Genomic DNA, 13,983 nt, shown 5'->3' with positions numbered 1-13,983 from the left:
CATCAAGATTGTCTAAAATATCAGCAAATTTCTCCAGGAACCTTGAAGTTGTAGAAGTAGTGGGGTCATTTTCTGAAGCCATTTTTAAAGTCAGCTAACAAATTTTAGCTAATATTAGCCTGAGTTACCATGGAGACAGGTGACTTTAAGTGTGCCTACTAAAGTTACTTGTGTTTTTTGTTTTTTTTACTCAATAGTGAGTTTATTGTGATTTTGTCCTATTTTGTGGTATTTTCATATTCTTATAGAGGCTTATATGTGGTATTTAATGTTAATAGTGAATTTATGGTGTGAATACTCTATCTCCTGGAGCATTACTATGATATATATCCCTATAGGGACTTATAGTGTGTCTGTAGTACTCAGTAGTGAGTATATGTTGACCTCATTGAACTTTATTGTATTTTTTAATCTCCCATAATATCAATATAATTATGATATAGTATCCTTCTGACGCATACAGTCTAGGTGGAGTGCAACAATTCTTTCAACAATTTTTGCTTTCAGAAAAGGCACAGAGATCATAGCAGAGCTTCACATAGGCCTACACACATATGCATTTTTAAAAATGTATTGTTTTCCTTGACATTTTTTTGTTGGACAGTAGAGGGCAGTATGAGGTTGGAGGATAAGTTCCCATCACAGCATTGGAAGGCATCTTCAGAGGAAAGTAACCTCCTTTTTTTATTTTCACCCTCTTCATATTGAAAAATTTACAGATTAACAAAGAATATACAAAAAATATATACAAAACAACACAGTTACCCTTTGTACAGAGATTGACAGTCTTATAGTTTTTTACTACTGCATGGTTACAAGCATTTCTGAATACTGAGTTTCATTTTTCAAAACACTTCATGCAGTTAGCAATGCAGCGTTCTATGTGGACCAAACTGGGAATGAAAACTCATTCCCAGTTCCTATCCATGAATACATTAATTCTCACTCAAGTCAACCACTACCAAAACACATGCAAAACTCTACATCTAATCATTGTGTCAAATTTACAGTCAAAACCTAATACAAACTTAAAGTTGACAGCAGTTTAGCATTTTTTAATAGTGAAAATTATTTTAAAAAATGCAGCACAGAACTTCATAGAGTCCTGTAAAGCAACACTATTGTGATGGCTTTGGTTTTATTAAGGACAATATATCAAAACTGATATATTTTTGCACATAGGCCATGTTATCAATATTATTATAGAATAAAATGTGGTTTTCCTTTGTAAATTCAAATGTAAATCATATTTTGCATGTAGGATAATGGTATTAATTAAGAGATCCAGATCTATATTTTCTTATTTATCGATTGCTACTACTAAACAAATCTAAAGTTTTTAAATTGAAAGACAAAGTTGGCAGACAAAGGGAGTTAACCACCTAGATAGTAGATTTCCTGTCCTCTGTGGAACAGCTTACTGCTGTGTTTTACTGATTAGACTAGTTTATTTACACAGTGATAAAACATAGATCTATACCACACAAACACTGACAAAATATGATGATGAAAACATAGAATGAAGAGATGTAATCAATAATCTGTTCAGGTAAGATAAAAAAAAAAAAATTATCTCACCTCAACACAAATAAAAAAAGAAAAATCAATCAAGATAAACTACACAACTGATAGAACGACAGAAACCGAAACAGAAACAATATAATGGAAAACAGAACACAATAAGATCCATAATGACAAGGGAAATAAGAAAATGAAAATAGCTCTAACACAGGAAAAGAAATCATTGAGGAGGCGAGTGTGGTAATGAATGTGTGTGTGTGAGAGAGAGAGAGAGAGAGAGAGTTAGCGTGTGTGTGTGTGTGTGTGCGTGGAGAAGGCAATTAGAACGGAGACAGAGAGGATTTGTTTGTGTAGTTACTGAGGGAAAACTTTCGCAGTTCAGTTCATCAGAAAGTCCTGAGTTTATATTTGAAAAGATGTGGATTCATTTACAGTGAGGAAACTATCCCACAGTCCAGATCCTCTAGATATAATGAGACTAATCCACAATCCCAATTGGCTCTGGTTGTGTCTGCTGATGTAAATATGAATTTGTGAATTCAGTTGAAAGTATATTTTGAAGGGCAAGGGAAGGGAGTCTGGTTGATTTATGCTTTTTTAAATAAAAAATATAGTCTTGCTTTATATTTATGTTGAAGACACATAGAATATTTAGTTGACAGAAGACTTTCTTTTTTTCTTTCATTATGTGAAAATGATTATATGAAATTGCATTTATATTCAGGGATAATTTGATTAGTTGGAACCATTTGGAGTTTTTTTTTCTGTGTATGTTTGCTTTAAGCTCTAAGTGAAGAGAGGTTTCTATGTAACAAGATCAAGCTTTAATCATTATTTAATCATCAGCAAAAAGAACAGTAAGCGCTGATAAGGATGCAGCAGCTCATTAAAGCAGACCAGAAACAACAAGGGTCCAAGAATGGAGCCCTGTGGGACTCCCCATGTTGTTATCTGATGTTGGTCCAGCTAGCCCAAAGCTGTTGTGTGGGTGTAATGATGCTAATGAAAGCTTTTGAGAGGTCCAAAATATTCCAACGGCATGTTCATTATTATTTAGAGCAGAGTGAATTTTACTAACATGTTGTTGGATAGATATATCTGTTGAAAAGCTTTTTCCATACTGCTGAGAATGAGCGATCTTATGTCAGAATACACTAACTTTTTGCAGTCTTTCAAATGCATGGGAGGAAAGAGATAGGGTGATAATTGTGTTCTTCGACATCAAGAATGTCCTAAATATCAGCATACTGTATTGCATATACACTATTGCTTACTGTGCCAAATATTGGCTTGTGTCTAGCTGTCATAGTGTTTTGTAGTTTATTGTGTCCCAGGTTTGTTGCTGCTGTGTTTTCAGTGTTCTTGTTTCTTGCTGTGCATTATAAAAGGCATAAAACAACCTTTCAATGCTGTGAAAAGCATTTCTGTACAAAGTTGAACTCTTCCAGCACGTATAAAAAATTTATATCACTAAATAAATTCTGGAAAAGGGCTTTAAGGTATTTATCAAAGAAAGACAACCCCCCCCAGAAGCGCAGCGGTGTTCCAGTTCTGAAATAATTTGCTCTAAATGAAAAGGCGCTTACTCATAGCAGCTCTGCTCTGGCTGTCCAAAGAAAGTGTTGTTTACTGACATCCCAGACACAAGTCTTGGCTTCTTTCTACCCTGAAACAGAACCGACGTGTTGTTTCCAATGATCTCCGACAAGTTAATCGATGTTGATTAACACAAACAAGTCTGTCTCTTCTGAAGCTGGAGAGCCAACACTCTACTCTGTGATGCCCTCAAGTGACACTTTCTGGACCTGCCTCATTGACACTGAATACAGGGTTCACTCTTGTGGAATCTAAAAATGTTTGACTGAGCTTTAACGCCCTTCATTTTGTAATAACAGTAACAGTTGTAAACCAGAAAATATACCCATATTGTCATAAAATACGATGTCGGTTCTGTCAAAGTTCTCTTTTCCTCACTTTTGGAATAGCTTAGGAATGTGTTGCTCAATAACATCACAGACACAAGTCTTGGGGTTCATGTATTTAAATCTAGAATAAACTGTGCAAGATCAAACAATATATTATGATATAAACACATAAATATATTCATGAATGAATGTGTGTGACTCATACCATTTCCAAAGCTATATTGAAGATTTAACCCAATAACTGAATGTGTTTCCCAGTGTTCCTTACAGGCTCATAGCCTATTTGTGGTTGTGGCTGGATGAGGTGGGTTACATGCACATGTCAGAAGGGACTATTTACATGTAATAGAATAGAATAGAATAGAATAGAACCTTTATTGTGCAAATGTGCCAGTGGCTTCACTGTGGTACACTTAAAAAACAGGTAAGACAATAAATGCATAATCAAAAACAGGGATGATATAACTGAGCTTACTCCAGCTCAAATGTCCAAAAAAGCTCCAAAAGTGCAACTACTGGTGGAGAGTTTGAAGAGATTCAGGTGAAAATTTCAAATCAATGAGGTAATGACAACTGGGTTATTTTTAGTGGTTAGAAAATCCGCTTGAAATTTCGCTTTGGGTGTTGGTCAATGTACTTTTCTTGTACAGACTGAGCACCGAGCCTATAATTATGCACGGGAGGAGGAAGGCGGGCTGCCTATGTGAGAGTTGTGGACAATGGATTTTCATCATCATATATTATGCCCTCAAGGCCTGTAGACGTCCTCACCGCACCGCGAGACCTCTGGCCTTCACAATTGGGATGGAACATTCAGCGTGGTTGCTATGGTACATGTGAGTCGCCATGGCAACCTGCTACAGCGTTCTCGGGGGGTGGGTGGGTGGGTGGGTGGGGTGAGGTGGGGTGTAAATAACACAACACCCACTCTTATTGCCCAATCGCTGTAATGCATATTCATAGTCACACGCAAGCCATTAGGGACGCGGTTTATTAGTCTACCCATCCATCCGTCCATCCATCCAGCACTTTGTCAATCTATCCCTCCATCAATCCATCCCTCCCTCCCGCCATCTATCCCTTCATCCATCCATCCATCCATCCTTCCATCCCTTTCTCGCTCGACTAAATAATAATTACTCCGAGGCCAGTTGAAGGATGCAGCCCCCGCCTGCTCTCAGCTAGATTGTAATGGGTTCATAAGCGCTGCTGATTGAATTGATTGCCACAGTTGGAGTCTGGCTGAGATGTACAATGGGGTGGAATATGCAGAGCACAGAACATTAATCAGCTCACACGAACAGGCTACAGGCTCGCATTTTATTTCAGGTACAGTTGTAAATGAATACAGTACAGGTAACATGGAGGAAAAGACAGTAAAAAAAAAAAACAGTATTCCGTGTTTTATTCTGTGGTCCTGGACCTGTTGTCGTGTTGCCTCGCAGTTCTGTCATATCCGCATGCATACATGAAATTGTGATAGTTCTTCTGTATCATAAGCAAAGTATTGCAGTTCATTTGCTGTTTTAAATATGCAGTTTTACCTCTATCCAGTTAATCTACACACTTCTCTAAATAAACAGTGACACAGAACAAAAGACATATGAAAGTTCAGAAACAAGGTGGGAAACTGGTTATGCAGGACTTGCTGTAACAGAAGCACTAACTGGACCAACAAATGATGTGATGTCAAAAGAGGTGCTGGGATTGAGCTGAGCGTCCCAAAGGAACAGGTCAGGTTGCTTGCTTGCAGGGCCGCGCACAGATATTTTGGTGGGCCGGGGTCAAGACAAAAAACAAAGGCACCCCTACAACTATAATCACTTGGGGGGGAAGGGTGGGTTCTCCTTGTGTTTTTTTTAAACTAGTGTCTCTTTTTCATAAATATTTTACCTTTACATTTTCACATGCATGTCAAATAAAAGGGACATTTTTTAAGAGGGCAATTGATTTGAAAAATACAAAAGGCACACGGGCTCGGGCCCACTTTAGATCCTATTTGTGAAAATTACTAGGGAGCAGGTACAGATCCTAGGGAGCAGATTATAATTAGTAAGCGGCAACTTACACGGCGCTTGCTTCAGCTGTAGAAGTCAGATGCTGGAAGACGAGAAAGCAGGCGAACACGAAAGGGAGCAGCTAAGAATGGAAGGACGTGCGGGCGCGACTCGCTGAGGTAGACTGTGACTTGTTGTCGGGAAAGTGAATTTACAACAACAAAATCACTAGTCTTCCACAGCGTATCACACCATCAAGGTCCCACACTATGCAGTTGTCATGATTTTGTTTTCAAATGGACTATGGCTCAGGATAAAAATTTAGTTATTGAATGAATTGGAAGACTCACAGGCCGAAGAATCACAATACTGGACCCTGATTGGCCGACAACGCCAGCTCCTGCAAATCAAAAGAGGTAAACCTGCTGATTGCAGGCTGTCCGGGGGTAAACTTTCCTGTTGTAAACTTTCCTGATTGGAGGGATTTTATCGATCGTTTAGTGAGGAGAGCCAATCAAGACCAAGTCCTGTTGTGATGCGTTGACTGGTCCGAAACTGCCTGTAAAAAAAAAGGACGGAGTTTTGAAAATGCAACTTGAAATTTCAAACAAATCAACTTATAATAATGTCTTCATTCAACATCTTTGATCATACATGTATATACATGTCAATTTTGACTTGCAACACCGCTGCACCTTTAAAGCAAATCACATTATTACACACAATATATCATGATACACTTGACACTATATAATGGTCATCCTAAATGTGGTTACACTTCATTTTATCATATTACATACATCACAAATACTGTGTACATACATATATAAATAAACTACATAATGAAAATATTGTGGGGCATTAAGGCACTTTGGATTTGCATGTGTTGACGCAAACAGGAGGGATAAATCAGCCTTTATGTATTAAGTTAAGGGCGTCTCTGCTGCCTGTGAGTTGGTTAATAATGCAGTGATAACTAAAACATCACTGGCCTTTGCAGAAAGTGTTCTCTTTCTCTCTCACACACACACACACACACACACACACACACACACACACACACACACACAATGCAAACACACAGCCTCGAGTCTCAACACAAGTCTCACCGTGTCTATTTCGGTGTGAATCCCACTCCACCATAAGCTATTCTAGAGCCCACTCGGAGAGAAATACGCACACACACACACACACACACACACACACACACACACACAAAGCTGAGCTGTTGTGTCAGAGCGGCTGTTTTAATAACAGAGAAGAGTAAAAGGACACAAGTTAAATCTCCTGGTATTGGTTCTCTAAAGCTCTGCCAATAAAGTTGGATCTCTGCAGGATAAGGCAATGGAGAGGAGAGGATAAGAGGAGAGAGGGGAGGAGAGGAGAGAGGAGAGGAGAGGAGAGGAGAGGAGAGGAGAGGAGAGGAGAGGAGAGGAGAGGAGAGAGGTCAGGCCGAACCTGTGGTAATTCCCATGAAATCACAGAAAGCAAATAAAGACGGAGCCTTCCTTACGGGATAAGGAAACGAAGGGGAGCGGAGAGGGGGGAAGAGAAGAGAAGAGAAGAGAGGAGAGGAGCAGATTCAGCTTCAGATCCTGGTGAAACTCCCGGGACACGATGCAGGAGAGATGCTCAGTGACCCGAAAATCTCAGCTGTTTCCTGTTTCCTTTTAAAAGCCTTGTTGCCTCACGCTGAGAAAAGCAACTCCGATCCTTACTTTAACCGCAGTTATCGTACTTGTCCAAAGTTACGGGTGACAGACAAGAGTTCCTAAACGCATATACGGTTTGAATTCTGTTGAGAGGAGAGGAGAGGAGGAGGAGAGGATGACTGCGAATAAAGCAGGGGAGATAACCGGTTCCCCCCCCCCCCACCTCCGTTCACGCGTCGCCTATTATCCGAGCCGAACATCACACGCTACCTCCGAGTGCAGGTTGTGTTGTGAATGACAAATATCCTGTAAATGAATGATAATGGCTTGTTTAGCCGCAGCCCGCCTACAGCGCCTCTGCTCCATCCCATTTCCTGTTAATATCGCCGGCTCCGGCCTCGCTGACCTCTCCGCCGTGCCTCTATTTCTATTAATCTTTAATGGCGGGTAAAGCGGCCCCCGCGCCCCACACACACACACACACACACACACTGACCGACGGAGCTTTCCCCCCCCCGCCTCATTATTGTCCCGAGTTAAGGGGGTGAGGGGAAAAAAGGGACAAAATCACTTTTATTTGTCTGAAACGCACCGGGGGTTGTGGGGACATTCGGCGATGACGTCTGATGTTTTCTAACGCTTATTTTGGCGTGCGAGGCCTCTACAGACACACACGCTTTAATTACAGCCGCCGTGTGACTTCCCGTGCTGTGACTTGTCGTCTGATGGCGGCCATCTTCCCCAGGCCGCTGGCTCTAACGCGACAGAGAGGAGGCGCAAGGCCGAAGCGCTACAGTCGAGCCGAGCAATAAAGTTATCAGTTTTGAGTGGGGTTTTTTTTGCTCTCTCTCTTTCTTTCGCTCGCTGTCACTTCACTTCACACACACACACACACACATACGATACAGACATTATGGACACACACACACACACACACACACACATACACGCAGCAGTGCCCTGCTTGCTGATCTCAACAAAGGTCTGTGACACTGTGACATTTGGAAGTAGATGAAATGACCGGCGGGGTCGGGGAGTGCTGCGCTCCATGTTTTACTGCTCGGGGGATAAGAGCTCTTAAGACCTGAAAAGAACACACACACACACACACACACACACACACACACACACAGCTCTTTAGGACCTCAATACCTGCTTCAATACCTTTCTATTCATATCCCCCCCGCTCTCTATGTGCCCTGCTCTGCGGAGCCTTTCAGGCCCTCCTTGGGGTCGAGGCACTACAGGACTCGGTCAAGTCTCATTCTAAAGCCCATTAAGGAGCTGCTGAGCTGTTAGATATATGATTTAAAATGCAGATACTGCTATCGCTGGAGGAACACAAATTCTTATTTTGCCATCGACATGGATGATGGATATTTGAGATCGCAGAATGGGCTTCAAATGGATTTCACGGGTTCCTAGGTCTGTGACATTTGTTCAGACACACTGTAGAGGGTGGTGCAAAAACCGCCAAAGATTTTTGCATGACAGGAGTGAATGTGGCTACGCTTTTTGACTTGACCGACTGCCAACCACTCGACTCACTGGGAGCCCTCGCCTCTCTCAGACAGTATGTGTGTGTGTGTGTGCGTGTGCATTGTAGATCATTTTCTCTCTTATTGAGTAGCTTAAAAGCCTCTGAATACTGTAGCACAGGATGCATACACTGCTCTGTCCAGAAGAGCAAAAAGCGGTAATCCTCATGTTCCTCGTGTTTTGTTCATTTTGTGGTGTTCCTGCTCTGCTCTTCCCACAGATCAGCTGTCAATCAAACATTTTCTGTTGATGCAGTTTGAGTTTGAGCACCCAGTCCTCCTTCTGTTCATTTCAAACAAACCACAAACGTAAAAACACCGATTTTGCGGATTATTACTTTAAACACCGATCATAGTTGTGATTTCGAATGGGAACACTATCTTCTTACGCTACATTATTGAGTCATCATGGCTGACAAACGACCTCGCTGCTCTTTTTACTCGTTCTATATTATAAACCCTCGTCCTCCACGGCCTCCACGTCCGCGTCTATACGCTCCTCTGCCGCTCTCCCTCTCTCTCCCTCTCTCTCTCTCTCTCTCTCTCTCTCTACAATGCCCTCATCAGAGGCTGCTGTCAAGACGGAACAATGCCCGGAGTGACAGCTGCCTTCGCCCCGGGGCCCGCGCCGCCGCCGAGTTTAAGTTACCGGAGCCATTGATTCTCTATGGGGGCCCGCCGGCTGCCTGGGTTAGCGCGCACAATGCCGGGGCAACAATGTAGCCCGCATTGTCCGGGTCACAGCGGTGAGCAGGAGAGTGACAGCGTACAGCCCGGCTATGGGTTCATTAGACCAGCGCTGCTCTCCTTTTCTCTCTCTCTCCCTCTCTCTTTTTTCACTCTCTGTTCTCATCGCTTCTCTCTCTCTCCTGGTGAGGTGTGCCCTACTCAGTACTCATTAACGTCCAGTATGAGCCATTGAGTTACAGGTATTAGCCAAGGAACATTGGGAGATCGCCTGGTTACACACATGAACCCGCGCGCACACGCACACACACACACACACACACACTCGCGCACACACACACACACACACACACACGCACTCGCACACAGAATGACACATTAGAAATGAGCTCCACGTCCAGTCTGCTTCTAATTTTCGCATTAAAAAATCATATTAAGAAATAATGGGCTCCCCATAGTTCACATAACTTACCGGCTCTAGTTATCTCTCTCTCTCTCTCTATCTCTCTCTCTCTCTCTCTCTCTATCTCTCTCTCTATCTTTCTGGAGGACTTAGGTCACTGCATGTACTCAGACGTGTGCTGGAGAAAAGCTCTGAGAGGTGACAGTTCGGTACTATTATCCTCCAGCCCTGGTCCAACAATTACGGGCAGCCCGCTGAATAGTTCTATGTCATTAGAGCAGGCTAAATTATGCTCTTCTCTTTGGGATGAAGGTCCTTTCACTCAGGGCCAAAGAGAGAAATAACTGAAACGAGACAGTAGTGTTCACAATGAAGCTGAGTGAGTGTTCAAGGACAGCGGGCTTTCATTTCTGCTCTGGTAATGTTCTATATTAGACTAATGTTCAATTATGTTGTCAAGGCCAGTTAGTGAAATGTAATTCTTATACAGAGAACAAAAAAAAAAAAAAAAGTCCTTTTATCATATTCCATCATATCTAATGTGAATAATTTTTTCTTACATGTGCGGTAAGCTAATCAAATCATTAACTGTTCGTTCGCGATGGGTGGATTTAAATGGGTTAAGATTTCCTGTTAACGATATGCAGAAAGAGAGTGTCTCTGTTGCGAATGGAGTTTATTTTAATTGCCTTCGTATTGCCTTTGTCCTTGTGCTGTAATGTAATGCGGGGGTTTTTCATCGGGGCTCAGGTTTTACAATGGCCATGATGTCATGACCCAGGACAGTGGAAGGCACCATTATAATAATCTATAACAGTGGCTGTGAAGGAACCCCGCTTCCATGAGAATACGTTTACTTTGGATCAGGGTTGGAGTCAATTCATGAATGAATCCATCGATTCCAATTCAAGTGAGGAATGGGAATTGGAATTGGAATTTGGAAAAAAAAACAGAATTGGAAGTTTTTTCGTTCTTTTTTACCACATATCTGAGATTACACAAATTGTGATATATTATCAATAATGAATATCATAAACTGTTAAATGGACCCTTTCAGGTGGTATTTGATGCACAACATGTAATCGTAATACATACATTATGATCAAATGTATTTGATCATAATGTTTGATTTATAATGTTTAGCAAGTCGAGACAGCCTCTCTTAGAAGTGGAATTGCGTGTAATCTCAGATATGTGGTAGGAAAAAACAAAAAAACCTGGGATTTTACAGAATTTCATTGAATTAAATTAAACTTCCTGAAATTCCAATTCAATTCCAATTCTGTTTCCTTAGCGCTGGGTGCGATTCCAATTCCAACTCTAGGAATGAATTGAATTGAATTGGAATTTTCCATGCATTCTCAATTCAATTCATGGCCCCAGCCCTGCTTTGGATACACAAACATAATCTTTCCTACTTTCCTTCTTTTGGATTCATGTTCTTTTATGAAATGATAAACATTTGTTGCCTTCCCCAAAGAGCAAATCAATTGAAGCAGGCGGTAACAAGCAAAGTTATTCTTTGTGGTAAAACATAACATTTTCTCACCAACAACGGATTTTTATCTCTTCTTTTCAGTATATTATTTTTCAATAAACAATTTGAGGAAGCCGTAGTGGCTGCAAAGATGTCTGATTTCACAAGATATACGCATTTATTTCAGTTGTCTGTTAGAAAAATTTGTTTTTTTTTCACCTTCTTTAAATCATCAAGTGTTGACAGAGCGGCAGTAGAGGCCAGATCCAACACACACTCATGCAAATCTAACACTGAGGAAAAAACTGACTTATTTACATTTCACTGTCTGAAATAAATAATTCCACGGTTCAAAAACAGGCAGCAGCCCATGATTCACTGTGGTTTTTTTCGCCGCTGTCTTGCGGCTCGGCCGGGGTCGACTCTCACGTTAATAATACGGTGCATTAGCTGTGATTGGCAGAGCTGACCACGGGCTCCGTGCTAGTGTTGCATTACTCGTAACCCGCGGAGCTGACCACGGGGCTCCCGCCACTCGCATACCCAAATGCCACGAGGCCAAGCGTGGCAGAGGCAGGCCTCCAGGAGAACGAGTGCAGAGCGCAGGCGGGGGAGGAGGGGGGACGCAAATTGGGCATTAGAGGCTGCGCTTCAGGAGTAAAACAACACACAGTCAACAGCCTGGACTACACCTGACTGAATGTACTGTGCTTTTCATTCTCTTAAAGCCATTTTGATCTAAAGGCTTCTGCTTAAATGCTTCAAATGTGTTTCTTAAGACAAATATAAATAGTGAAGTTGTATGAATGTATGTTATGTATGAATTTCTTTCCAAAGCCTTTGCCTTTCCATCGAGGCAAAGGGCGGCTACTTTAAAGAATCTAAAATAGAAGACGGTTTTGATTTGTTTAACACTTGTATGGTCGCTGCATAATTCCATCTGTGTTATTTCATATAGGTTTGGTGTCTTTACTGTTATTCTAAAATGTGGAAAATAGTAAAAATAAAGAAAAACGAAACTTCTGACTGTCCTCTCCCTCCACCTCCTCTCCATCCACCTCCATCCGTTCCTGCTATACTGCCGTGCGCATGTTCACTCCTCTCCCCTCTCCTTCATCCCTTTCTTCATCCACGGCTTTCCACCATCCACCCCCCCCCCCCCCACACACACACACACACACTGTCCTCATCCTCCCCTCCTCTCTCCGTCCGCCTCCTTTTATCTCCCCCTCTCCTCATCCACAGTTCCTGTCCCCCCCCCCTCCACCCCCCACCCCACCCCCGCTGCCTGTTCAGCCCTTGACTCCCACCTCCCACCTCCCACCCCTACCTTCTTATTGATTCTGTGTTAGTGGATTGAAGCCTGGGATGGGGGGTATGGGGGTGGGGTGGGGTGGGGGGGTGTAATGGCCACTGAGTGGAAGTGAGCAGAGCCGGACGTGGCTACTTCCTGCACAGCGGTGGCGGTGGTTTCATCACCTGGGTCACTCGTCTGCCTGCCCTAACACTCCCCCCTCTCTCCTCTTCCCGTGTCTCTCTTTTTTTTTACCCCTCTCTCTCTCTCTCTCTCTCTCTCGCTCGCTCGGTGGCTTTCTCTCATTTCCTCTCAAGCTTCTTCTTCTTCTCCTCTCTAAATACCACGCCGCGCCGCGCCGCGCCGCCCCACAGCCGCAGCAGACAGATGGATGACAGGCCGGTCCGGGGCCGCCGTAGGGGCCGATCATTAGCGGTGGCCTGCGGTTGACTTCAATTAGCCCGGGAGAACACGGCATCAGAGAGAGAGAGACGGGTCGGGGAGACGCGCGGAGGGAGGCCCGCCGGTCTAGATGAGGCCAGATAGTTCCAAGTGTAAGCTCACGGTCTTCCCTAGCCGGCCTCTTTAGAGCGCTGCACTGTAAACACTAATAATAACACTAATAATAACTACCATCGAAACTACCTTGAAAATCCGAGCTAAAGTGCAGTTTTACAGACAGGATTTTATGTCGATTTTTTTTCACTTTATGTTTTTTTTAAGTGCAAAAAAGTGTTTAAATCATCTTGTTTTTTGGCGCGATAAAGATACCACTTAATAGCTTTTACTACTAATAATAATAATGATAATAATAGCTGTTGCACTAGCAGTAAAAGTACTTCTAGTGAGTAGGGCTGTGCAAAAAAATCGATACAGCTGAGTGTTGCGATATTTTTTTCCATGATACTGTATCGATTTTCCAGTCCCTCGTGTCAACACATTAAAAAAATTATTCATGTTTTAAACGGATTTAAAATGTCCTTAAATTTCCCTCAAATCCCTTTAAATTGAATAGTTTTGACTCAATTTGTCCGCTGAGTTATCAATATAATGTGATGTACATATTAGACTACCCAGGTGGTACACAGCAAGTTGCGTTTTCAGCTCTATTTTGAAATTTTCAGTAAATTATGTCGAGTATCGCAATGTATCGTGATGCGTATCGTATCGTGAGATCCTTGCCAATACCCGGCCTTACTAGTGAGTTAGTTAGAACAGTTTTAAGCTCGTATTTACACACTGTTTTCAAGAACCAGTCAGCCACTCTCTTCCGTCTGGCTGTTGTGAAGCTGGAGATCACACTGATTGATCCGCCAGACTCTTTCTACATATTTTGACTGCTGTTATTGTAAGAGCGACGTCAGGGAAAATGTCACTGAGCAAAGTGACAGTCGACGAGGAGGAGGAGGGGGAGGAGGAGCAGAGAAAATGGCATGGCGGAGAAATGGAGACAAGGAACCGAGGGCACGGTAGAAAAAAGAAACAAGGG

Source organism: Centroberyx affinis, unplaced genomic scaffold, assembly GCF_046629955.1.
Source record: "Centroberyx affinis isolate AG114_WGS23_722 - 3 ecotype Tasmania unplaced genomic scaffold, CSIRO-AGI_Caff_v1 ptg000103l_1, whole genome shotgun sequence".
NCBI classification, from domain to species: domain Eukaryota; kingdom Metazoa; phylum Chordata; class Actinopteri; order Beryciformes; family Berycidae; genus Centroberyx; species Centroberyx affinis.
The sequence above is the reverse complement of the archived record's forward strand: the minus strand, read 5'-3'. Positions refer to the sequence as shown.